We start from the raw sequence: 25080 nt of genomic DNA on the forward strand, positions 1-25080 counted from the left end.
CACTCTTTTCAAACTGAGTTCCTTAATATCGTATCTTACGATAGTTTAAAATCAGTATGGAAGCATCTTTGTCACATGAGAAAGGTAGCATGAAAAAAGGGCTGGCAGGGGTAGTGACAAGATAGCAAGAAATGAAGACAGAGGGAAGCGTTCTCACCTGCCTGACACTCGTCGCGCTTCCAGATATTTGCGTAATTTGCACGGTTCATTCTCGGCTGTCCCCTTCCGTCCCGACTTGTCCCGACTTTGCTCGACTGCCGCTCGCTGCCGCTCGGGTCGCGGTCCATATGACAGCACAAGTACGAGAAGCATCTGCGAGATGGGCGCGGGCCGAACCGGCGTGTCCGAGGCGCCGTGTGCGGCCGTTCGGAGCTACCAGAGCCGCTCTGTGCTGCGCCGTGCCGTGGAAAGGTGCGAAAACATGCACACAAGACACAGGCTGTTCGGCAAAGTATCCATCTCTTGTAGCGACGAAAGGTTAATTTTTGTTTACAAATTTGCCGTTGTGCACTGCTACAAAATTGGAATTTAGCGCTCCTACAAAACAGTAGGCTCTGACGCATTTTAAGAGCACATCTGTCGATTCGCAGTGTTTCGTTATTTTCAACGAGTTCCTAGCACTCTTCCTCCGCGCATTCTTGTTCAAACTGAGTTCATTACTGTAATTTTGCATCTTACATTTAATACAGTGGTTTAAAATGCTTGTGGAAGCATCTTTGTCGCACCTGAGAGTTTGTATGAAAAGAGGACTGGCAGGTGTAGTGACATAAAATTTAGAAGAAGAGAGGGAGCCAACAGCACCCGGTGTTCCCAGGCGGTCACCCATCCAAGTACTAACCGGGCCCGATGTTGCTTAACTTCGGTGATCGGACGAGAACCGGTGTATTCAACATGGTATGGCCGTTGGCGTCCTTATACAGTAGCCGCACGGCAGAAGAAGGCTTCGCCTCTCCTCCCAACACACGCAATCGCCGTCTTCGGTGGCACATTTGACGCAAAGCACGTCCTTCCACCTCGAAGGCGACGCGCAGTGCGGCGCGCCGCCACGTGGGTCAGACGCACAACACAGCTGCTCGTTGCACCGCCTGTCATTCGTTTGTTCGACAAAGTATCCATCTCTTGTAGCGACGAAAGGTAAATTTTTGTTTACAAATTTGCCGTTGTGCACTGCTACAAAACAATATGCCCTGACGTATTTCACAACATTTCTGTCACTTCACACTGTTTTGTTATTTCCAGAGACTCTTTGGAAGTCTTCCTTGGCGCACTCTTTTCAAATTGAGTTCCTTAACATCGTATCTTACGATAGTTTAAAATCAGTATGGAAGCATCTTTGTCACATGAGAAAGGTAGCATGAAAAAAGGGCTGGCAGGGGTAGTGACAAGAAAGCAAGAAATGAAGACAGAGGGAAGCGGTCTCACCTGCCTGACACGCGTCGCGCTTCCAGATATTTGCGTAATTCGCACGGTGCATTCTCGGCTGTCCCCTTCCGTCCCGACTTGTCCCGACTTTGCTCGACTGCCGCTCGCTGCCGCTCGGGTCGCGGTCCATATGACAGCACAAGTACGAGAAGCATCTGCGAGATGGGCGCGGCCCGAACCGGCGAGTCCGAGGCGCCGTGTGCGGGCGTTCGGAGCTACCAGTGCCGCTCTGTGCTGCGCTGTGCCGTGGAAAGGTGCGAAAACATGCACACAAGACACAGGCTTTTCGGCAAAGTATACATCTCTTGTAGCGACGAAAGGTAAATTTTTGTTTACAAATTTGCCCTTGTGCACTGCTACAAAACAATATGCCCTGACGTTTTTCACAACTTTTCTGTCACTTCATACTGTTTTTATTATTCCAGAGACTCTTTGGAAGTCTTACTTGGCGCACTCTTTTCAAACTGAGTTCCTTAATATCGTATCTTACGATAGTTTAAAATCAGTATGGAAGCATCTTTGTCACATGAGAAAGGTAGCATGAAAAAAGGGCTGGCAGGAGTAGTGACAAGAAAGCAAGAAATGAAGACAGCCAGAGTTCCCAGGCGGTCGCCGATCCGAATACTGACGTTGTTGCTTTTCTTCGGTGGTCGGACGGGAACAGGTCTTTCTTTAATGTAGTTAGTTTTTGGAATTTAGCGCTCCTACAAAACAGTACTCTCTGACGCGTTTCAGAGCACATCTGTCGATTCGCAGTGTTTCGTTATTTTCAACGAGATCCTAGCACTCTTCCTCCGCGCATTCTTGTTCAAACTGAGTTCATTACTGTAATTTCGCATCTTACGTTTAATACAGTAGTTTAAAATGCTTGTGGAAGCATCTTTGTCGCACCTGAGAGTTTTTCATGAAAAGAGGGCTGGCAGGTGTAGTGACATAAAATTTAAAAGAAGAGAGGGAGCCAACAGCACCCGGTGTTCCCAGGCGGTCACCCATCCAAGTACTAACCGGGCCCGATGTTGCTTAACTTCGGTGATCGGACGAGAACCGGTGTATTCAACATGGTATGGCCGTTGGCGTCCTTATACAGTAGCCGCACGGCAGAAGAAGGCTTCGCCTCTCCTCCCAACACACGCAATCGCCGTTTTCGGTGGCACATTTGACGCAAAGCACGTCCTTCCACCTCGAAGGCGACGCGCAGTGCAGCGCGCCGCCACGTGGGTCAGACGCACAACACAGCTGCTCGTTGCACCGCCTGTCATTCGTTTGTTCGACAAAGTATCCATCTCTTGTAGCGATGGAAGGTAAATTTTTGTTTACAAATTTGCCGTTGTGCACTGCTACAAAACAATATGCCCTGACGTATTTCACAACATTTCTGTCACTTCATACTGTTTTGTTATTTCCAGAGACTCTTTGGAAGTCTTCCTTGGCGCACTCTTTTCAAACTGAGTTCCTTAATATCGTATCTTACGATAGTTTAAAATCAGTATGGAAGCATCTTTGTCACATGAGAAAGGTAGCATGAAAAAAGGGCTGGCAGGGGTAGTGACAAGATAGCAAGAAATGAAGACAGAGGGAAGCGTTCTCACCTGCCTGACACTCGTCGCGCTTCCAGATATTTGCGTAATTTGCACGGTTCATTCTCGGCTGTCCCCTTCCGTCCCGACTTGTCCCGACTTTGCTCGACTGCCGCTCGCTGCCGCTCGGGTCGCGGTCCATATGACAGCACAAGTACGAGAAGCATCTGCGAGATGGGCGCGGGCCGAACCGGCGTGTCCGAGGCGCCGTGTGCGGCCGTTCGGAGCTACCAGAGCCGCTCTGTGCTGCGCCGTGCCGTGGAAAGGTGCGAAAACATGCACACAAGACACAGGCTGTTCGGCAAAGTATCCATCTCTTGTAGCGACGAAAGGTTAATTTTTGTTTACAAATTTGCCGTTGTGCACTGCTACAAAATTGGAATTTAGCGCTCCTACAAAACAGTAGGCTCTGACGCATTTTAAGAGCACATCTGTCGATTCGCAGTGTTTCGTTATTTTCAACGAGTTCCTAGCACTCTTCCTCCGCGCATTCTTGTTCAAACTGAGTTCATTACTGTAATTTTGCATCTTACATTTAATACAGTGGTTTAAAATGCTTGTGGAAGCATCTTTGTCGCACCTGAGAGTTTGTATGAAAAGAGGACTGGCAGGTGTAGTGACATAAAATTTAGAAGAAGAGAGGGAGCCAACAGCACCCGGTGTTCCCAGGCGGTCACCCATCCAAGTACTAACCGGGCCCGATGTTGCTTAACTTCGGTGATCGGACGAGAACCGGTGTATTCAACATGGTATGGCCGTTGGCGTCCTTATACAGTAGCCGCACGGCAGAAGAAGGCTTCGCCTCTCCTCCCAACACACGCAATCGCCGTCTTCGGTGGCACATTTGACGCAAAGCACGTCCTTCCACCTCGAAGGCGACGCGCAGTGCGGCGCGCCGCCACGTGGGTCAGACGCACAACACAGCTGCTCGTTGCACCGCCTGTCATTCGTTTGTTCGACAAAGTATCCATCTCTTGTAGCGACGAAAGGTAAATTTTTGTTTACAAATTTGCCGTTGTGCACTGCTACAAAACAATATGCCCTGACGTATTTCACAACATTTCTGTCACTTCACACTGTTTTGTTATTTCCAGAGACTCTTTGGAAGTCTTCCTTGGCGCACTCTTTTCAAATTGAGTTCCTTAACATCGTATCTTACGATAGTTTAAAATCAGTATGGAAGCATCTTTGTCACATGAGAAAGGTAGCATGAAAAAAGGGCTGGCAGGGGTAGTGACAAGAAAGCAAGAAATGAAGACAGAGGGAAGCGGTCTCACCTGCCTGACACGCGTCGCGCTTCCAGATATTTGCGTAATTCGCACGGTGCATTCTCGGCTGTCCCCTTCCGTCCCGACTTGTCCCGACTTTGCTCGACTGCCGCTCGCTGCCGCTCGGGTCGCGGTCCATATGACAGCACAAGTACGAGAAGCATCTGCGAGATGGGCGCGGCCCGAACCGGCGAGTCCGAGGCGCCGTGTGCGGGCGTTCGGAGCTACCAGTGCCGCTCTGTGCTGCGCTGTGCCGTGGAAAGGTGCGAAAACATGCACACAAGACACAGGCTTTTCGGCAAAGTATACATCTCTTGTAGCGACGAAAGGTAAATTTTTGTTTACAAATTTGCCCTTGTGCACTGCTACAAAACAATATGCCCTGACGTTTTTCACAACTTTTCTGTCACTTCATACTGTTTTTATTATTCCAGAGACTCTTTGGAAGTCTTACTTGGCGCACTCTTTTCAAACTGAGTTCCTTAATATCGTATCTTACGATAGTTTAAAATCAGTATGGAAGCATCTTTGTCACATGAGAAAGGTAGCATGAAAAAAGGGCTGGCAGGAGTAGTGACAAGAAAGCAAGAAATGAAGACAGCCAGAGTTCCCAGGCGGTCGCCGATCCGAATACTGACGTTGTTGCTTTTCTTCGGTGGTCAGACGGGAACAGGTCTTTCTTTAATGTAGTTAGTTTTTGGAATTTAGCGCTCCTACAAAACAGTACTCTCTGACGCGTTTCAGAGCACATCTGTCGATTCGCAGTGTTTCGTTATTTTCAACGAGATCCTAGCACTCTTCCTCCGCGCATTCTTGTTCAAACTGAGTTCATTACTGTAATTTCGCATCTTACGTTTAATACAGTAGTTTAAAATGCTTGTGGAAGCATCTTTGTCGCACCTGAGAGTTTTTCATGAAAAGAGGGCTGGCAGGTGTAGTGACATAAAATTTAAAAGAAGAGAGGGAGCCAACAGCACCCGGTGTTCCCAGGCGGTCACCCATCCAAGTACTAACCGGGCCCGATGTTGCTTAACTTCGGTGATCGGACGAGAACCGGTGTATTCAACATGGTATGGCCGTTGGCGTCCTTATACAGTAGCCGCACGGCAGAAGAAGGCTTCGCCTCTCCTCCCAACACACGCAATCGCCGTCTTCGGTGGCACATTTGACGCAAAGCACGTCCTTCCACCTCGAAGGCGACGCGCAGTGCGGCGCGCCGCCACGTGGGTCAGACGCACAACACAGCTGCTCGTTGCACCGCCTGTCATTCGTTTGTTCGACAAAGTATCCATCTCTTGTAGCGACGAAAGGTAAATTTTTGTTTACAAATTTGCCGTTGTGCACTGCTACAAAACAATATGCCCTGACGTATTTCACAACATTTCTGTCACTTCACACTGTTTTGTTATTTCCAGAGACTCTTTGGAAGTCTTCCTTGGCGCACTCTTTTCAAATTGAGTTCCTTAACATCGTATCTTACGATAGTTTAAAATCAGTATGGAAGCATCTTTGTCACATGAGAAAGGTAGCATGAAAAAAGGGCTGGCAGGGGTAGTGACAAGAAAGCAAGAAATGAAGACAGAGGGAAGCGGTCTCACCTGCCTGACACGCGTCGCGCTTCCAGATATTTGCGTAATTCGCACGGTGCATTCTCGGCTGTCCCCTTCCGTCCCGACTTGTCCCGACTTTGCTCGACTGCCGCTCGCTGCCGCTCGGGTCGCGGTCCATATGACAGCACAAGTACGAGAAGCATCTGCGAGATGGGCGCGGCCCGAACCGGCGAGTCCGAGGCGCCGTGTGCGGGCGTTCGGAGCTACCAGTGCCGCTCTGTGCTGCGCTGTGCCGTGGAAAGGTGCGAAAACATGCACACAAGACACAGGCTTTTCGGCAAAGTATACATCTCTTGTAGCGACGAAAGGTAAATTTTTGTTTACAAATTTGCCCTTGTGCACTGCTACAAAACAATATGCCCTGACGTTTTTCACAACTTTTCTGTCACTTCATACTGTTTTTATTATTCCAGAGACTCTTTGGAAGTCTTACTTGGCGCACTCTTTTCAAACTGAGTTCCTTAATATCGTATCTTACGATAGTTTAAAATCAGTATGGAAGCATCTTTGTCACATGAGAAAGGTAGCATGAAAAAAGGGCTGGCAGGAGTAGTGACAAGAAAGCAAGAAATGAAGACAGCCAGAGTTCCCAGGCGGTCGCCGATCCGAATACTGACGTTGTTGCTTTTCTTCGGTGGTCGGACGGGAACAGGTCTTTCTTTAATGTAGTTAGTTTTTGGAATTTAGCGCTCCTACAAAACAGTACTCTCTGACGCGTTTCAGAGCACATCTGTCGATTCGCAGTGTTTCGTTATTTTCAACGAGATCCTAGCACTCTTCCTCCGCGCATTCTTGTTCAAACTGAGTTCATTACTGTAATTTCGCATCTTACGTTTAATACAGTAGTTTAAAATGCTTGTGGAAGCATCTTTGTCGCACCTGAGAGTTTTTCATGAAAAGAGGGCTGGCAGGTGTAGTGACATAAAATTTAAAAGAAGAGAGGGAGCCAACAGCACCCGGTGTTCCCAGGCGGTCACCCATCCAAGTACTAACCGGGCCCGATGTTGCTTAACTTCGGTGATCGGACGAGAACCGGTGTATTCAACATGGTATGGCCGTTGGCGTCCTTATACAGTAGCCGCACGGCAGAAGAAGGCTTCGCCTCTCCTCCCAACACACGCAATCGCCGTTTTCGGTGGCACATTTGACGCAAAGCACGTCCTTCCACCTCGAAGGCGACGCGCAGTGCAGCGCGCCGCCACGTGGGTCAGACGCACAACACAGCTGCTCGTTGCACCGCCTGTCATTCGTTTGTTCGACAAAGTATCCATCTCTTGTAGCGATGGAAGGTAAATTTTTGTTTACAAATTTGCCGTTGTGCACTGCTACAAAACAATATGCCCTGACGTATTTCACAACATTTCTGTCACTTCATACTGTTTTGTTATTTCCAGAGACTCTTTGGAAGTCTTCCTTGGCGCACTCTTTTCAAACTGAGTTCCTTAATATCGTATCTTACGATAGTTTAAAATCAGTATGGAAGCATCTTTGTCACATGAGAAAGGTAGCATGAAAAAAGGGCTGGCAGGGGTAGTGACAAGATAGCAAGAAATGAAGACAGAGGGAAGCGTTCTCACCTGCCTGACACTCGTCGCGCTTCCAGATATTTGCGTAATTTGCACGGTTCATTCTCGGCTGTCCCCTTCCGTCCCGACTTGTCCCGACTTTGCTCGACTGCCGCTCGCTGCCGCTCGGGTCGCGGTCCATATGACAGCACAAGTACGAGAAGCATCTGCGAGATGGGCGCGGGCCGAACCGGCGTGTCCGAGGCGCCGTGTGCGGCCGTTCGGAGCTACCAGAGCCGCTCTGTGCTGCGCCGTGCCGTGGAAAGGTGCGAAAACATGCACACAAGACACAGGCTGTTCGGCAAAGTATCCATCTCTTGTAGCGACGAAAGGTTAATTTTTGTTTACAAATTTGCCGTTGTGCACTGCTACAAAATTGGAATTTAGCGCTCCTACAAAACAGTAGGCTCTGACGCATTTTAAGAGCACATCTGTCGATTCGCAGTGTTTCGTTATTTTCAACGAGTTCCTAGCACTCTTCCTCCGCGCATTCTTGTTCAAACTGAGTTCATTACTGTAATTTTGCATCTTACATTTAATACAGTGGTTGAAAATGCTTGTGGAAGCATCTTTGTCGCACCTGAGAGTTTGTATGAAAAGAGGACTGGCAGGTGTAGTGACATAAAATTTAGAAGAAGAGAGGGAGCCAACAGCACCCGGTGTTCCCAGGCGGTCACCCATCCAAGTACTAACCGGGCCCGATGTTGCTTAACTTCGGTGATCGGACGAGAACCGGTGTATTCAACATGGTATGGCCGTTGGCGTCCTTATACAGTAGCCGCACGGCAGAAGAAGGCTTCGCCTCTCCTCCCAACACACGCAATCGCCGTCTTCGGTGGCACATTTGACGCAAAGCACGTCCTTCCACCTCGAAGGCGACGCGCAGTGCGGCGCGCCGCCACGTGGGTCAGACGCACAACACAGCTGCTCGTTGCACCGCCTGTCATTCGTTTGTTCGACAAAGTATCCATCTCTTGTAGCGACGAAAGGTAAATTTTTGTTTACAAATTTGCCGTTGTGCACTGCTACAAAACAATATGCCCTGACGTATTTCACAACATTTCTGTCACTTCACACTGTTTTGTTATTTCCAGAGACTCTTTGGAAGTCTTCCTTGGCGCACTCTTTTCAAATTGAGTTCCTTAACATCGTATCTTACGATAGTTTAAAATCAGTATGGAAGCATCTTTGTCACATGAGAAAGGTAGCATGAAAAAAGGGCTGGCAGGGGTAGTGACAAGAAAGCAAGAAATGAAGACAGAGGGAAGCGGTCTCACCTGCCTGACACGCGTCGCGCTTCCAGATATTTGCGTAATTCGCACGGTGCATTCTCGGCTGTCCCCTTCCGTCCCGACTTGTCCCGACTTTGCTCGACTGCCGCTCGCTGCCGCTCGGGTCGCGGTCCATATGACAGCACAAGTACGAGAAGCATCTGCGAGATGGGCGCGGCCCGAACCGGCGAGTCCGAGGCGCCGTGTGCGGGCGTTCGGAGCTACCAGTGCCGCTCTGTGCTGCGCTGTGCCGTGGAAAGGTGCGAAAACATGCACACAAGACACAGGCTTTTCGGCAAAGTATACATCTCTTGTAGCGACGAAAGGTAAATTTTTGTTTACAAATTTGCCCTTGTGCACTGCTACAAAACAATATGCCCTGACGTTTTTCACAACTTTTCTGTCACTTCATACTGTTTTTATTATTCCAGAGACTCTTTGGAAGTCTTACTTGGCGCACTCTTTTCAAACTGAGTTCCTTAATATCGTATCTTACGATAGTTTAAAATCAGTATGGAAGCATCTTTGTCACATGAGAAAGGTAGCATGAAAAAAGGGCTGGCAGGAGTAGTGACAAGAAAGCAAGAAATGAAGACAGCCAGAGTTCCCAGGCGGTCGCCGATCCGAATACTGACGTTGTTGCTTTTCTTCGGTGGTCGGACGGGAACAGGTCTTTCTTTAATGTAGTTAGTTTTTGGAATTTAGCGCTCCTACAAAACAGTACTCTCTGACGCGTTTCAGAGCACATCTGTCGATTCGCAGTGTTTCGTTATTTTCAACGAGATCCTAGCACTCTTCCTCCGCGCATTCTTGTTCAAACTGAGTTCATTACTGTAATTTCGCATCTTACGTTTAATACAGTAGTTTAAAATGCTTGTGGAAGCATCTTTGTCGCACCTGAGAGTTTTTCATGAAAAGAGGGCTGGCAGGTGTAGTGACATAAAATTTAAAAGAAGAGAGGGAGCCAACAGCACCCGGTGTTCCCAGGCGGTCACCCATCCAAGTACTAACCGGGCCCGATGTTGCTTAACTTCGGTGATCGGACGAGAACCGGTGTATTCAACATGGTATGGCCGTTGGCGTCCTTATACAGTAGCCGCACGGCAGAAGAAGGCTTCGCCTCTCCTCCCAACACACGCAATCGCCGTTTTCGGTGGCACATTTGACGCAAAGCACGTCCTTCCACCTCGAAGGCGACGCGCAGTGCGGCGCGCCGCCACGTGGGTCAGACGCACAACACAGCTGCTCGTTGCACCGCCTGTCATTCGTTTGTTCGACAAAGTATCCATCTCTTGTAGCGATGGAAGGTAAATTTTTGTTTACAAATTTGCCGTTGTGCACTGCTACAAAACAATATGCCCTGACGTATTTCACAACATTTCTGTCACTTCATACTGTTTTGTTATTTCCAGAGACTCTTTGGAAGTCTTCCTTGGCGCACTCTTTTCAAACTGAGTTCCTTAATATCGTATCTTACGATAGTTTAAAATCAGTATGGAAGCATCTTTGTCACATGAGAAAGGTAGCATGAAAAAAGGGCTGGCAGGGGTAGTGACAAGATAGCAAGAAATGAAGACAGAGGGAAGCGTTCTCACCTGCCTGACACTCGTCGCGCTTCCAGATATCTGCGTAATTTGCACGGTTCATTCTCGGCTGTCCCCTTCCGTCCCGACTTGTCCCGACTTTGCTCGACTGCCGCTCGCTGCCGCTCGGGTCGCGGTCCATATGACAGCACAAGTACGAGAAGCATCTGCGAGATGGGCGCGGCCCGAACCGGCGAGTCCGAGGCGCCGTGTGCGGGCGTTCGGAGCTACCAGTGCCGCTCTGTGCTGCGCTGTGCCGTGGAAAGGTGCGAAAACATGCACACAAGACACAGGCTTTTCGGCAAAGTATACATCTCTTGTAGCGACGAAAGGTAAATTTTTGTTTACAAATTTGCCCTTGTGCACTGCTACAAAAGAATATGCCCTGACGTTTTTCGCAACTTTTCTGTCACTTCATACTGTTTTTATTATTCCAGAGACTCTTTGGAAGTCTTACTTGGCGCACTCTTTTCAAACTGAGTTCCTTAATATCGTATCTTACGATAGTTTAAAATCAGTATGGAAGCATCTTTGTCACATGAGAAAGGTAGCATGAAAAAAGGGCTGGCAGGAGTAGTGACAAGAAAGCAAGAAATGAAGACAGCCAGAGTTCCCAGGCGGTCGCCGATCCGAATACTGACGTTGTTGCTTTTCTTCGGTGGTCGGACGGGAACAGGTCTTTCTTTAATGTAGTTAGTTTTTGGAATTTAGCGCTCCTACAAAACAGTACTCTCTGACGCGTTTCAGAGCACATCTGTCGATTCGCAGTGTTTCGTTATTTTCAACGAGATCCTAGCACTCTTCCTCCGCGCATTCTTGTTCAAACTGAGTTCATTACTGTAATTTCGCATCTTACGTTTAATACAGTAGTTTAAAATGCTTGTGGAAGCATCTTTGTCGCACCTGAGAGTTTTTCATGAAAAGAGGGCTGGCAGGTGTAGTGACATAAAATTTAAAAGAAGAGAGGGAGCCAACAGCACCCGGTGTTCCCAGGCGGTCACCCATCCAAGTACTAACCGGGCCCGATGTTGCTTAACTTCGGTGATCGGACGAGAACCGGTGTATTCAACATGGTATGGCCGTTGGCGTCCTTATACAGTAGCCGCACGGCAGAAGAAGGCTTCGCCTCTCCTCCCAACACACGCAATCGCCGTTTTCGGTGGCACATTTGACGCAAAGCACGTCCTTCCACCTCGAAGGCGACGCGCAGTGCAGCGCGCCGCCACGTGGGTCAGACGCACAACACAGCTGCTCGTTGCACCGCCTGTCATTCGTTTGTTCGACAAAGTATCCATCTCTTGTAGCGATGGAAGGTAAATTTTTGTTTACAAATTTGCCGTTGTGCACTGCTACAAAACAATATGCCCTGACGTATTTCACAACATTTCTGTCACTTCATACTGTTTTGTTATTTCCAGAGACTCTTTGGAAGTCTTCCTTGGCGCACTCTTTTCAAACTGAGTTCCTTAATATCGTATCTTACGATAGTTTAAAATCAGTATGGAAGCATCTTTGTCACATGAGAAAGGTAGCATGAAAAAAGGGCTGGCAGGGGTAGTGACAAGATAGCAAGAAATGAAGACAGAGGGAAGCGTTCTCACCTGCCTGACACTCGTCGCGCTTCCAGATATTTGCGTAATTTGCACGGTTCATTCTCGGCTGTCCCCTTCCGTCCCGACTTGTCCCGACTTTGCTCGACTGCCGCTCGCTGCCGCTCGGGTCGCGGTCCATATGACAGCACAAGTACGAGAAGCATCTGCGAGATGGGCGCGGGCCGAACCGGCGTGTCCGAGGCGCCGTGTGCGGCCGTTCGGAGCTACCAGAGCCGCTCTGTGCTGCGCCGTGCCGTGGAAAGGTGCGAAAACATGCACACAAGACACAGGCTGTTCGGCAAAGTATCCATCTCTTGTAGCGACGAAAGGTTAATTTTTGTTTACAAATTTGCCGTTGTGCACTGCTACAAAATTGGAATTTAGCGCTCCTACAAAACAGTAGGCTCTGACGCATTTTAAGAGCACATCTGTCGATTCGCAGTGTTTCGTTATTTTCAACGAGTTCCTAGCACTCTTCCTCCGCGCATTCTTGTTCAAACTGAGTTCATTACTGTAATTTTGCATCTTACATTTAATACAGTGGTTGAAAATGCTTGTGGAAGCATCTTTGTCGCACCTGAGAGTTTGTATGAAAAGAGGACTGGCAGGTGTAGTGACATAAAATTTAGAAGAAGAGAGGGAGCCAACAGCACCCGGTGTTCCCAGGCGGTCACCCATCCAAGTACTAACCGGGCCCGATGTTGCTTAACTTCGGTGATCGGACGAGAACCGGTGTATTCAACATGGTATGGCCGTTGGCGTCCTTATACAGTAGCCGCACGGCAGAAGAAGGCTTCGCCTCTCCTCCCAACACACGCAATCGCCGTCTTCGGTGGCACATTTGACGCAAAGCACGTCCTTCCACCTCGAAGGCGACGCGCAGTGCGGCGCGCCGCCACGTGGGTCAGACGCACAACACAGCTGCTCGTTGCACCGCCTGTCATTCGTTTGTTCGACAAAGTATCCATCTCTTGTAGCGACGAAAGGTAAATTTTTGTTTACAAATTTGCCGTTGTGCACTGCTACAAAACAATATGCCCTGACGTATTTCACAACATTTCTGTCACTTCACACTGTTTTGTTATTTCCAGAGACTCTTTGGAAGTCTTCCTTGGCGCACTCTTTTCAAATTGAGTTCCTTAACATCGTATCTTACGATAGTTTAAAATCAGTATGGAAGCATCTTTGTCACATGAGAAAGGTAGCATGAAAAAAGGGCTGGCAGGGGTAGTGACAAGAAAGCAAGAAATGAAGACAGAGGGAAGCGGTCTCACTTGCCTGACACGCGTCGCGCTTCCAGATATTTGCGTAATTCGCACGGTGCATTCTCGGCTGTCCCCTTCCGTCCCGACTTGTCCCGACTTTGCTCGACTGCCGCTCGGGTCGCGGTCCATATGACAGCACAAGTACGAGAAGCATCTGCGAGATGGGCGCGGGCCGAACCGGCGTGTCCGAGGCGCCGTGTGCGGCCGTTCGGAGCTACCAGAGCCGCTCTGTGCTGCGCCATGCCGTGGAAAGGTGCGAAAACATGCACACAAGACACAGGCTGTTCGGCAAAGTATCCATCTCTTGTAGCGACGAAAGGTTAATTTTTGTTTACAAATTTGCCGTTGTGCACTGCTACAAAATTGGAATTTAGCGCTCCTACAAAACAGTAGGCTCTGACGCATTTTAAGAGCACATCTGTCGATTCGCAGTGTTTCGTTATTTTCAACGAGTTCCTAGCACTCTTCCTCCGCGCATTCTTGTTCAAACTGAGTTCATTACTGTAATTTTGCATCTTACATTTAATACAGTGGTTGAAAATGCTTGTGGAAGCATCTTTGTCGCACCTGAGAGTTTGTATGAAAAGAGGACTGGCAGGTGTAGTGACATAAAATTTAGAAGAAGAGAGGGAGCCAACAGCACCCGGTGTTCCCAGGCGGTCACCCATCCAAGTACTAACCGGGCCCGATGTTGCTTAACTTCGGTGATCGGACGAGAACCGGTGTATTCAACATGGTATGGCCGTTGGCGTCCTTATACAGTAGCCGCACGGCAGAAGAAGGCTTCGCCTCTCCTCCCAACACACGCAATCGCCGTCTTCGGTGGCACATTTGACGCAAAGCACGTCCTTCCACCTCGAAGGCGACGCGCAGTGCGGCGCGCCGCCACGTGGGTCAGACGCACAACACAGCTGCTCGTTGCACCGCCTGTCATTCGTTTGTTCGACAAAGTATCCATCTCTTGTAGCGACGAAAGGTAAATTTTTGTTTACAAATTTGCCGTTGTGCACTGCTACAAAACAATATGCCCTGACGTATTTCACAACATTTCTGTCACTTCACACTGTTTTGTTATTTCCAGAGACTCTTTGGAAGTCTTCCTTGGCGCACTCTTTTCAAATTGAGTTCCTTAACATCGTATCTTACGATAGTTTAAAATCAGTATGGAAGCATCTTTGTCACATGAGAAAGGTAGCATGAAAAAAGGGCTGGCAGGGGTAGTGACAAGAAAGCAAGAAATGAAGACAGAGGGAAGCGGTCTCACCTGCCTGACACGCGTCGCGCTTCCAGATATTTGCGTAATTCGCACGGTGCATTCTCGGCTGTCCCCTTCCGTCCCGACTTGTCCCGACTTTGCTCGACTGCCGCTCGCTGCCGCTCGGGTCGCGGTCCATATGACAGCACAAGTACGAGAAGCATCTGCGAGATGGGCGCGGGCCGAACCGGCGTGTCCGAGGCGCCGTGTGCGGCCGTTCGGAGCTACCAGAGCCGCTCTGTGCTGCGCCGTGCCGTGGAAAGGTGCGAAAACATGCACACAAGACACAGGCTGTTCGGCAAAGTATCCATCTCTTGTAGCGACGAAAGGTTAATTTTTGTTTACAAATTTGCCGTTGTGCACTGCTACAAAATTGGAATTTAGCGCTCCTACAAAACAGTAGGCTCTGACGCATTTTAAGAGCACATCTGTCGATTCGCAGTGTTTCGTTATTTTCAACGAGTTCCTAGCACTCTTCCTCCACGCATTCTTGTTCAAACTGAGTTCATTACTGTAATTTTGCATCTTACATTTAATACAGTGGTTTAAAATGCTTGTGGAAGCATCTTTGTCGCACCTGAGAGTTTGTATGAAAAGAGGACTGGCAGGTGTAGTGACATAAAATTTAGAAGAAGAGAGGGAGCCAACAGCACCCGGTGTTCCCAGGCGGTCACCCATCCAAGTACTAACCGGGCCCGATGTTGCTTAACTTCGGTGATCGGACGAGAACCGGTGTATTCAACATGGTATGGCCGTTGGCGTCTTTATACAGTAGCCGCACGGCAGAAGAAGGCTTCGCCTCTCCTCCCAACACACGCAATCGCCGTCTTCGGTGGCACATTTGACGCAAAGCACGTCCTTCCACCTCGAAGGCGACGCGCAGTGCGGCGCGCCGCCACGTGGGTCAGACGCACAACACAGCTGCTCGTTGCACCGCCTGTCATTCGTTTGTTCGACAAAGTATCCATCTCTTGTAGCGACGAAAGGTAAATTTTTGTTTACAAATTTGCCGTTGTGCACTGCTACAAAACAATATGCCCTGACGTATTTCACAACATTTCTGTCACTTCACACTGTTTTGTTATTTCCAGAGACTCTTTGGAAGTCTTCCTTGGCGCACTCTTTTCAAATTGAGTTCCTTAACATCGTATCTTACGATAGTTTAAAATCAGTATGGAAGCATCTTTGTCACATGAGAAAGGTAGCATGAAAAAAGGGCTGGCAGGGGTAGTGACAAGAAAGCAAGAAATGAAGACAGAGGGAAGCGGTCTCACCTGCCTGACACGCGTCGCGCTTCCAGATATTTGCGTAATTCGCACGGTGCATTCTCGGCTGTCCCCTTCCGTCCCGACTTGTCCCGACTTTGCTCGACTGCCGCTCGGGTCGCGGTCCATATGACAGCACAAGTACGAGAAGCATCTGCGAGATGGGCGCGGGCCGAACCGGCGTGTCCGAGGCGCCGTGTGCGGCCGTTCGGAGCTACCAGAGCCGCTCTGTGCTGCGCCATGCCGTGGAAAGGTGCGAAAACATGCACACAAGACACAGGCTGTTCGGCAAAGTATCCATCTCTTGTAGCGACGAAAGGTTAATTTTTGTTTACAAATTTGCCGTTGTGCACTGCTACAAAATTGGAATTTAGCGCTCCTACAAAACAGTAGGCTCTGACGCATTTTAAGAGCACATCTGTCGATTCGCAGTGTTTCGTTATTTTCAACGAGTTCCTAGCACTCTTCCTCCGCGCATTCTTGTTCAAACTGAGTTCATTACTGTAATTTTGCATCTTACATTTAATACAGTGGTTTAAAATGCTTGTGGAAGCATCTTTGTCGCACCTGAGAGTTTGTATGAAAAGAGGACTGGCAGGTGTAGTGACATAAAATTTAGAAGAAGAGAGGGAGCCAACAGCACCCGGTGTTCCCAGGCGGTCACCCATCCAAGTACTAACCGGGCCCGATGTTGCTTAACTTCGGTGATCGGACGAGAACCGGTGTATTCAACATGGTATGGCCGTTGGCGTCCTTATACAGTAGCCGCACGGCAGAAGAAGGCTTCGCCTCTCCTCCCAACACACGCAATCGCCGTCTTCGGTGGCACATTTGACGCAAAGCACGTCCTTCCACCTCGAAGGCGACGCGCAGTGCGGCGCGCCGCCACGTGGGTCAGACGCACAACACAGCTGCTCGTTGCACCGCCTGTCATTCGTTTGTTCGACAAAGTATCCATCTCTTGTAGCGACGAAAGGTAAATTTTTGTTTACAAATTTGCCGTTGTGCACTGCTACAAAACAATATGCCCTGACGTATTTCACAACATTTCTGTCACTTCACACTGTTTTGTTATTTCCAGAGACTCTTTGGAAGTCTTCCTTGGCGCACTCTTTTCAAATTGAGTTCCTTAACATCGTATCTTACGATAGTTTAAAATCAGTATGGAAGCATCTTTGTCACATGAGAAAGGTAGCATGAAAAAAGGGCTGGCAGGGGTAGTGACAAGAAAGCAAGAAATGAAGACAGAGGGAAGCGGTCTCACCTGCCTGACACGCGTCGCGCTTCCAGATATTTGCGTAATTCGCACGGTGCATTCTCGGCTGTCCCCTTCCGTCCCGACTTGTCCCGACTTTGCTCGACTGCCGCTCGGGTCGCGGTCCATATGACAGCACAAGTACGAGAAGCATCTGCGAGATGGGCGCGGGCCGAACCGGCGTGTCCGAGGCGCCGTGTGCGGCCGTTCGGAGCTACCAGAGCCGCTCTGTGCTGCGCCATGCCGTGGAAAGGTGCGAAAACATGCACACAAGACACAGGCTGTTCGGCAAAGTATCCATCTCTTGTAGCGACGAAAGGTTAATTTTTGTTTACAAATTTGCCGTTGTGCACTGCTACAAAATTGGAATTTAGCGCTCCTACAAAACAGTAGGCTCTGACGCATTTTAAGAGCACATCTGTCGATTCGCAGTGTTTCGTTATTTTCAACGAGTTCCTAGCACTCTTCCTCCGCGCATTCTTGTTCAAACTGAGTTCATTACTGTAATTTTGCATCTTACATTTAATACAGTGGTTTAAAATGCTTGTGGAAGCATCTTTGTCGCACCTGAGAGTTTGTATGAAAAGAGGACTGGCAGGTGTAGTGACATAAAATTTAGAAGAAGAGAGGGAGCCAACAGCACCCGGTGTTCCCAGGCGGTCACCCATCCAAGTACTAACCGGGCCCGATGTTGCTTAACTTCGGTGATCGGACGAGAACCGGTGTATTCAACATGGTATGGCCGTTGGCGTCCTTATACAGTAGCCGCACGGCAGAAGAAGGCTTCGCCTCTCCTCCCAACACACGCAATCGCCGTCTTCGGTGGCACATTTGACGCAAAGCACGTCCTTCCACCTCGAAGGCGACGCGCAGTGCGGCGCGCCGCCACGTGGGTCAGACGCACAACACAGCTGCTCGTTGCACCGCCTGTCATTCGTTTGTTCGACAAAGTATCCATCTCTTGTAGCGACGAAAGGTAAATTTTTGTTTACAAATTTGCCGTTGTGCACTGCTACAAAACAATATGCCCTGACGTATTTCACAACATTTCTGTCACTTCACACTGTTTTGTTATTTCCAGAGACTCTTTGGAAGTCTTCCTTGGCGCACTCTTTTCAAATTGAGTTCCTTAACATCGTATCTTACGATAGTTTAAAATCAGTATGGAAGCATGCTGATATTCTTCACGGGTTTGCAGCCGGATCATTTCGTCCTCCAGACACAATATAAAACGAAAGACTCTCTCACTTTTAAAGAAGAGCTCTTTACCTAGTGATGTCATCAAGAAACTTCATCCTGGTGCGGCGGTTCCTCCGAGATTGTATGGTTTACCCAAAATACATAAGAGTGGTATTCCTCTGCGTCCCATTGTCAGCAACTTGGGCGCCCCTACCTATAATTTGGCCAAATATTTAGCTTCGGTCCTCAGGCCATATGTGGGAAAATGTGAACATCACATATCTAATTCGTCTGACTTCATTCGACGATTAAAATCATTATACTCTGGTCCTTCTGACTTGCTTGTCAGCTTTGATGTTATTTCTCTTTTTACTCGGGTTCCTCTTGAAGAGTCCCTGTCACTAATCAGTGAGAAATTAGATGAAGAAACCACCAAGTTATGTCGTCATGTGTTGACTTCGACGTATTTCCTTTTTAATGATGTATATTTTGAGCAAACTGACGGAGTGGCTATGGGGAGTCCCCTCTCCCCCATAGTCGCTAACCTTTTTATGGAAGACTTTGAGGACATGGCACTCAAAACTTCGTTTCTTAAACCTAAGTGTTTTTTCAGATATGTTGATGACATTTTTATGGTTTGGCCGCATGGAATTGATGCCTTGAATCGTTTTTTGGATCATTTTAATTGTCTACATCCGAGCATTCAGTTTACCATGGAAATTGAAAGTGATGGCAAACTTCCATTTCTTGATGTTTTGGTTGAAAGAAAGGACGATGGGACTTTCGGACACAGTGTGTATCGGAAACCCACTCATACTGACCGTTATCTTCATGCGACCAGCTGTCATCCACCACACCAACGTAGTGGAGTTTTGCGGACTTTGGTAAAAAGAGCTTATGCCATTTCTGACGAGGAACATTTGAAAGAAGAACTTGACCATTTGAAAACTGTTTTCAAACAGAATGGATATACGGAACAACAAATATGCCGTGCTCTTCAGTTTGGTCCGTCACGCGAGCCTATAGAGGATACTTTTGTAGCTGTTGCTTATTTACCCTTTGCGGGAAGTATATCATCCAAAATTTCAAGAATTCTAAGGAGATATGATATAAAAAGTGTTTTTACGCCGGTGCCCAAGACTAGAGCCCTTCTCGGCTCAGTTAAGGATAATTTGGGTTTAAGGAAACCCGGTGTATATGAAATCCCGTGTCACTGTGGAAAGAAGTACATTGGTCAGACTATTCGAACGATTAAGGACCGGTGTGTGGAACATCATCGGCACACTCGGTTGCTCCAGCCCGAGAAATCTGCAGTGGCGGAACATTGCCTTAACGAGGGACACAGAATGATGTACGACAGGACACAATTGATCTCTCCTGCTTCTCGCTATTGGGAATGTATTCTTAAAGAATCTATTGAAATCAGATTAGCAAGCAATATTATTAACAGGGATAGAGGTTTTCCTCTAAGCAAAATATGGAATCCGATGTTGTCGGACATTAAACAAAAACGTTCTTCTTTTCGATCTTTGGATCCTTCCTGATGCGATTTATCGTTTCCGCCGTCTTTCTCCACCGGCGCGCTGCGTGTCTTCTTATCGCCAGGAGGCGCTATCTTCTCGCGCACGCGCGGTGAACGGTTTGTGGTGTATAAAGGTTTCCGTCGTTGTGGCTGGAACTCAGTTCCGGCGAGGCAGTGCACCAGCATTAACTCACCTGAGGATGGCGGCCAGCTGGTCCGCCGAAATATTGTGTCTGGAGGACGAAATGATCCGGCTGCAAACCCGTGAAGAATATCAGCAGTTATTACGCCGGGAAAGTCTACGAAATCACAGTATGGAAGCATCTTTGTCACATGAGAAAGGTAGCATGAAAAAAGGGCTGGCAGGGGTAGTGACAAGAAAGCAAGAAATGAAGACAGAGGGAAGCGGTCTCACCTGCCTGACACGCGTCGCGCTTCCAGATATTTGCGTAATTCGCACGGTGCATTCTCGGCTGTCCCCTTCCGTCCCGACTTGTCCCGACTTTGCTCGACTGCCGCTCGCTGCCGCTCGGGTCGCGGTCCATATGACAGCACAAGTACGAGAAGCATCTGCGAGATGGGCGCGGGCCGAACCGGCGTGTCCGAGGCGCCGTGTGCGGCCGTTCGGAGCTACCAGAGCCGCTCTGTGCTGCGCCGTGCCGTGGAAAGGTGCGAAAACATGCACACAAGACACAGGCTGTTCGGCAAAGTATCCATCTCTTGTAGCGACGAAAGGTTAATTTTTGTTTACAAATTTGCCGTTGTGCACTGCTACAAAATTGGAATTTAACGCTCCTACAAAACAGTAGGCTCTGACGCATTTTAAGAGCACATCTGTCGATTCGCAGTGTTTCGTTATTTTCAACGAGTTCCTAGCACTCTTCCTCCACGCATTCTTGTTCAAACTGAGTTCATTACTGTAATTTTGCATCTTACATTTAATACAGTGGTTTAAAATGTTTGTGGAAGCATCTTTGTCGCACCTGAGAGTTTGTATGAAAAGAGGACTGGCAGGTGTAGTGACATAAAATTTAGAAGAAGAGAGGGAGCCAACAGCACCCGGTGTTCCCAGGCGGTCACCCATCCAAGTACTAACCGGGCCCGATGTTGCTTAACTTCGGTGATCGGACGAGAACCGGTGTATTCAACATGGTATGGCCGTTGGCGTCTTTATACAGTAGCCGCACGGCAGAAGAAGGCTTCGCCTCTCCTCCCAACACACGCAATCGCCGTCTTCGGTGGCACATTTGACGCAAAGCACGTCCTTCCACCTCGAAGGCGACGCGCAGTGCGGCGCGCCGCCACGTGGGTCAGACGCACAACACAGCTGCTCGTTGCACCGCCTGTCATTCGTTTGTTCGACAAAGTATCCATCTCTTGTAGCGACGAAAGGTAAATTTTTGTTTACAAATTTGCCGTTGTGCACTGCTACAAAACAATATGCCCTGACGTATTTCACAACATTTCTGTCACTTCACACTGTTTTGTTATTTCCAGAGACTCTTTGGAAGTCTTCCTTGGCGCACTCTTTTCAAATTGAGTTCCTTAACATCGTATCTTACGATAGTTTAAAATCAGTATGGAAGCATCTTTGTCACATGAGAAAGGTAGCATGAAAAAAGGGCTGGCAGGGGTAGTGACAAGAAAGCAAGAAATGAAGACAGAGGGAAGCGGTCTCACCTGCCTGACACGCGTCGCGCTTCCAGATATTTGCGTAATTCGCACGGTGCATTCTCGGCTGTCCCCTTCCGTCCCGACTTGTCCCGACTTTGCTCGACTGCCGCTCGGGTCGCGGTCCATATGACAGCACAAGTACGAGAAGCATCTGCGAGATGGGCGCGGGCCGAACCGGCGTGTCCGAGGCGCCGTGTGCGGCCGTTCGGAGCTACCAGAGCCGCTCTGTGCTGCGCCATGCCGTGGAAAGGTGCGAAAACATGCACACAAGACACAGGCTGTTCGGCAAAGTATCCATCTCTTGTAGCGACGAAAGGTTAATTTTTGTTTACAAATTTGCCGTTGTGCACTGCTACAAAATTGGAATTTAGCGCTCCTACAAAACAGTAGGCTCTGACGCATTTTAAGAGCACATCTGTCGATTCGCAGTGTTTCGTTATTTTCAACGAGTTCCTAGCACTCTTCCTCCGCGCATTCTTGTTCAAACTGAGTTCATTACTGTAATTTTGCATCTTACATTTAATACAGTGGTTTAAAATGCTTGTGGAAGCATCTTTGTCGCACCTGAGAGTTTGTATGAAAAGAGGACTGGCAGGTGTAGTGACATAAAATTTAGAAGAAGAGAGGGAGCCAACAGCACCCGGTGTTCCCAGGCGGTCACCCATCCAAGTACTAACCGGGCCCGATGTTGCTTAACTTCGGTGATCGGACGAGAACCGGTGTATTCAACATGGTATGGCCGTTGGCGTCCTTATACAGTAGCCGCTCGGCAGAAGAAGGCTTCGCCTCTCCTCCCAACACACGCAATCGCCGTCTTCGGTGGCACATTTGACGCAAAGCACGTCCTTCCACCTCGAAGGCGACGCGCAGTGCGGCGCGCCGCCACGTGGGTCAGACGCACAACACAGCTGCTCGTTGCACCGCCTGTCATTCGTTTGTTCGACAAAGTATCCATCTCTTGTAGCGACGAAAGGTAAATTTTTGTTTACAAATTTGCCGTTGTGCACTGCTACAAAACAATATGCCCTGACGTATTTCACAACATTTCTGTCACTTCACACTGTTTTGTTATTTCCAGAGACTCTTTGGAAGTCTTCCTTGGCGCACTCTTTTCAAATTGAGTTCCTTAACATCGTATCTTACGATAGTTTAAAATCAGTATGGAAGCATCTTTGTCACATGAGAAAGGTAGCATGAAAAAAGGGCTGGCAGGGGTAGTGACAAGAAAGCAAGAAATGAAGACAGAGGGAAGCGGTCTCACCTGCCTGACACGCGTCGCGCTTCCAGATATTTGCGTAATTCGCACGGTGCATTCTCGGCTGTCCCCTTCCGTCCCGACTTGTCCCGACTTTGCTCGACTGCCGCTCGCTGCCGCTCGGGTCGCGGTCCATATGACAGCACAAGTACGAGAAGCATCTGCGAGATGGGCGCGGGCCGAACCGGCGTGTCCGAGGCGCCGTGTGCGGCCGTTCGGAGCTACCAGAGCCGCTCTGTGCTGCGCCGTGCCGTGGAAAGGTGCGAAAACATGCACACAAGACACAGGCTGTTCGGCAAAGTATCCATCTCTTGTAGCGACGAAAGGTTAATTTTTGTTTACAAATTTGCCGTTGTGCACTGCTACAAAATTGGAATTTAGCGCTCCTACAAAACAGTAGGCTCTGACGCATTTTAAGAGCACATCTGTCGATTCGCAGTGTTTCGTTATTTTCAACGAGTTCCTAGCACTCTTCCTCCGCGCATTCTTGTTCAAACTGAGTTCATTACTGTAATTTTGCATCTTACATTTAATACAGTGGTTTAAAATGCTTGTGGAAGCATCTTTGTCGCACCTGAGAGTTTGTATGAAAAGAGGACTGGCAGGTGTAGTGACATAAAATTTAGAAGAAGAGAGGGAGCCAACAGCACCCGGTGTTCCCAGGCGGTCACCCATCCAAGTACTAACCGGGCCCGATGTTGCTTAACTTCGGTGATCGGACGAGAACCGGTGTATTCAACATGGTATGGCCGTTGGCGTCCTTATACAGTAGCCGCACGGCAGAAGAAGGCTTCGCCTCTCCTCCCAACACACGCAATCGCCGTCTTCGGTGGCACATTTGACGCAAAGCACGTCCTTCCACCTCGAAGGCGACGCGCAGTGCGGCGCGCCGCCACGTGGGTCAGACGCACAACACAGCTGCTCGTTGCACCGCCTGTCATTCGTTTGTTCGACAAAGTATCCATCTCTTGTAGCGACGAAAGGTAAATTTTTGTTTACAAATTTGCCGTTGTGCACTGCTACAAAACAATATGCCCTGACGTATTTCACAACATTTCTGTCACTTCACACTGTTTTGTTATTTCCAGAGACTCTTTGGAAGTCTTCCTTGGCGCACTCTTTTCAAATTGAGTTCCTTAACATCGTATCTTACGATAGTTTAAAATCAGTATGGAAGCATCTTTGTCACATGAGAAAGGTAGCATGAAAAAAGGGCTGGCAGGGGTAGTGACAAGAAAGCAAGAAATGAAGACAGAGGGAAGCGGTCTCACCTGCCTGACACGCGTCGCGCTTCCAGATATTTGCGTAATTCGCACGGTGCATTCTCGGCTGTCCCCTTCCGTCCCGACTTGTCCCGACTTTGCTCGACTGCCGCTCGCTGCCGCTCGGGTCGCGGTCCATATGACAGCACAAGTACGAGAAGCATCTGCGAGATGGGCGCGGGCCGAACCGGCGTGTCCGAGGCGCCGTGTGCGGCCGTTCGGAGCTACCAGAGCCGCTCTGTGCTGCGCCGTGCCGTGGAAAGGTGCGAAAACATGCACACAAGACACAGGCTGTTCGGCAAAGTATCCATCTCTTGTAGCGACGAAAGGTTAATTTTTGTTTACAAATTTGCCGTTGTGCACTGCTACAAAATTGGAATTTAGCGCTCCTACAAAACAGTAGGCTCTGACGCATTTTAAGAGCACATCTGTCGATTCGCAGTGTTTCGTTATTTTCAACGAGTTCCTAGCACTCTTCCTCCGCGCATTCTTGTTCAAACTGAGTTCATTACTGTAATTTTGCATCTTACATTTAATACAGTGGTTTAAAATGCTTGTGGAAGCATCTTTGTCGCACCTGAGAGTTTGTATGAAAAGAGGACTGGCAGGTGTAGTGACATAAAATTTAGAAGAAGAGAGGGAGCCAACAGCACCCGGTGTTCCCAGGTGGTCACCCATCCAAGTACTAACCGGGCCCGATGTTGCTTAACTTCGGTGATCGGACGAGAACCGGTGTATTCAACATGGTATGGCCGTTGGCGTCCTTATACAGTAGCCGCACGGCAGAAGAAGGCTTCGCCTCTCCTCCCAACACACGCAATCGCCGTCTTCGGTGGCACATTTGACGCAAAGCACGTCCTTCCACCTCGAAGGCGACGCGCAGTGCGGCGCGCCGCCACGTGGGTCAGACGCACAACACAGCTGCTCGTTGCACCGCCTGTCATTCGTTTGTTCGACAAAGTATCCATCTCTTGTAGCGACGAAAGGTAAATTTTTGTTTACAAATTTGCCGTTGTGCACTGCTACAAAACAATATGCCCTGACGTATTTCACAACATTTCTGTCACTTCACACTGTTTTGTTATTTCCAGAGACTCTTTGGAAGTCTTCCTTGGCGCACTCTTTTCAAATTGAGTTCCTTAACATCGTATCTTACGATAGTTTAAAATCAGTATGGAAGCATCTTTGTCACATGAGAAAGGTAGCATGAAAAAAGGGCTGGCAGGGGTAGTGACAAGAAAGCAAGAAATGAAGACAGAG

General features: G+C 48.7%; 17 non-coding genes across 17 annotated transcripts; all 17 read right to left on the reverse strand.

The window, feature by feature from the left end:
* Nucleotides 1-789: 789 nt before the first annotated feature.
* On the reverse strand, nt 790-908 carry LOC126308087 (5S ribosomal RNA). The gene has a single exon (XR_007554014.1). It is a non-coding gene; the product is annotated as a 5S ribosomal RNA (ribosomal RNA).
* Nucleotides 909-2378: 1470 nt separating this feature from the next.
* LOC126308088 (5S ribosomal RNA) lies at nt 2379-2497 on the reverse strand. The gene has a single exon (XR_007554015.1). It is a non-coding gene; the product is annotated as a 5S ribosomal RNA (ribosomal RNA).
* A 1146-nt stretch (nt 2498-3643) lies between these two features.
* On the reverse strand, nt 3644-3762 carry LOC126308089 (5S ribosomal RNA). The gene has a single exon (XR_007554016.1). It is a non-coding gene; the product is annotated as a 5S ribosomal RNA (ribosomal RNA).
* Nucleotides 3763-5232: 1470 nt separating this feature from the next.
* Nucleotides 5233-5351, reverse strand: LOC126308091 (5S ribosomal RNA). The gene has a single exon (XR_007554018.1). It is a non-coding gene; the product is annotated as a 5S ribosomal RNA (ribosomal RNA).
* Nucleotides 5352-6821: 1470 nt separating this feature from the next.
* Nucleotides 6822-6940, reverse strand: LOC126308092 (5S ribosomal RNA). Its single transcript, XR_007554019.1, has one exon. It is a non-coding gene; the product is annotated as a 5S ribosomal RNA (ribosomal RNA).
* A 1146-nt stretch (nt 6941-8086) lies between these two features.
* Nucleotides 8087-8205, reverse strand: LOC126308094 (5S ribosomal RNA). The gene has a single exon (XR_007554020.1). It is a non-coding gene; the product is annotated as a 5S ribosomal RNA (ribosomal RNA).
* A 1470-nt stretch (nt 8206-9675) lies between these two features.
* LOC126308095 (5S ribosomal RNA) lies at nt 9676-9794 on the reverse strand. The gene has a single exon (XR_007554021.1). It is a non-coding gene; the product is annotated as a 5S ribosomal RNA (ribosomal RNA).
* Nucleotides 9795-11264: 1470 nt separating this feature from the next.
* LOC126308096 (5S ribosomal RNA) lies at nt 11265-11383 on the reverse strand. The gene has a single exon (XR_007554022.1). It is a non-coding gene; the product is annotated as a 5S ribosomal RNA (ribosomal RNA).
* Nucleotides 11384-12529: 1146 nt separating this feature from the next.
* Nucleotides 12530-12648, reverse strand: LOC126308097 (5S ribosomal RNA). The gene has a single exon (XR_007554023.1). It is a non-coding gene; the product is annotated as a 5S ribosomal RNA (ribosomal RNA).
* A 1136-nt stretch (nt 12649-13784) lies between these two features.
* Nucleotides 13785-13903, reverse strand: LOC126308098 (5S ribosomal RNA). Its single transcript, XR_007554024.1, has one exon. It is a non-coding gene; the product is annotated as a 5S ribosomal RNA (ribosomal RNA).
* Nucleotides 13904-15049: 1146 nt separating this feature from the next.
* On the reverse strand, nt 15050-15168 carry LOC126308099 (5S ribosomal RNA). The gene has a single exon (XR_007554025.1). It is a non-coding gene; the product is annotated as a 5S ribosomal RNA (ribosomal RNA).
* Nucleotides 15169-16304: 1136 nt separating this feature from the next.
* LOC126308100 (5S ribosomal RNA) lies at nt 16305-16423 on the reverse strand. Its single transcript, XR_007554026.1, has one exon. It is a non-coding gene; the product is annotated as a 5S ribosomal RNA (ribosomal RNA).
* Nucleotides 16424-17559: 1136 nt separating this feature from the next.
* On the reverse strand, nt 17560-17678 carry LOC126308101 (5S ribosomal RNA). The gene has a single exon (XR_007554027.1). It is a non-coding gene; the product is annotated as a 5S ribosomal RNA (ribosomal RNA).
* Nucleotides 17679-20676: 2998 nt separating this feature from the next.
* LOC126308103 (5S ribosomal RNA) lies at nt 20677-20795 on the reverse strand. The gene has a single exon (XR_007554029.1). It is a non-coding gene; the product is annotated as a 5S ribosomal RNA (ribosomal RNA).
* Nucleotides 20796-21931: 1136 nt separating this feature from the next.
* LOC126308105 (5S ribosomal RNA) lies at nt 21932-22050 on the reverse strand. The gene has a single exon (XR_007554030.1). It is a non-coding gene; the product is annotated as a 5S ribosomal RNA (ribosomal RNA).
* Nucleotides 22051-23196: 1146 nt separating this feature from the next.
* LOC126308106 (5S ribosomal RNA) lies at nt 23197-23315 on the reverse strand. The gene has a single exon (XR_007554031.1). It is a non-coding gene; the product is annotated as a 5S ribosomal RNA (ribosomal RNA).
* A 1146-nt stretch (nt 23316-24461) lies between these two features.
* Nucleotides 24462-24580, reverse strand: LOC126308054 (5S ribosomal RNA). Its single transcript, XR_007553984.1, has one exon. It is a non-coding gene; the product is annotated as a 5S ribosomal RNA (ribosomal RNA).
* Between the last annotated feature and the right edge of the window lie 500 nt (nt 24581-25080).

Source organism: Schistocerca gregaria, unplaced genomic scaffold, assembly GCF_023897955.1.
Source record: "Schistocerca gregaria isolate iqSchGreg1 unplaced genomic scaffold, iqSchGreg1.2 ptg000355l, whole genome shotgun sequence".
Lineage (NCBI taxonomy): Eukaryota > Metazoa > Arthropoda > Insecta > Orthoptera > Acrididae > Schistocerca > Schistocerca gregaria.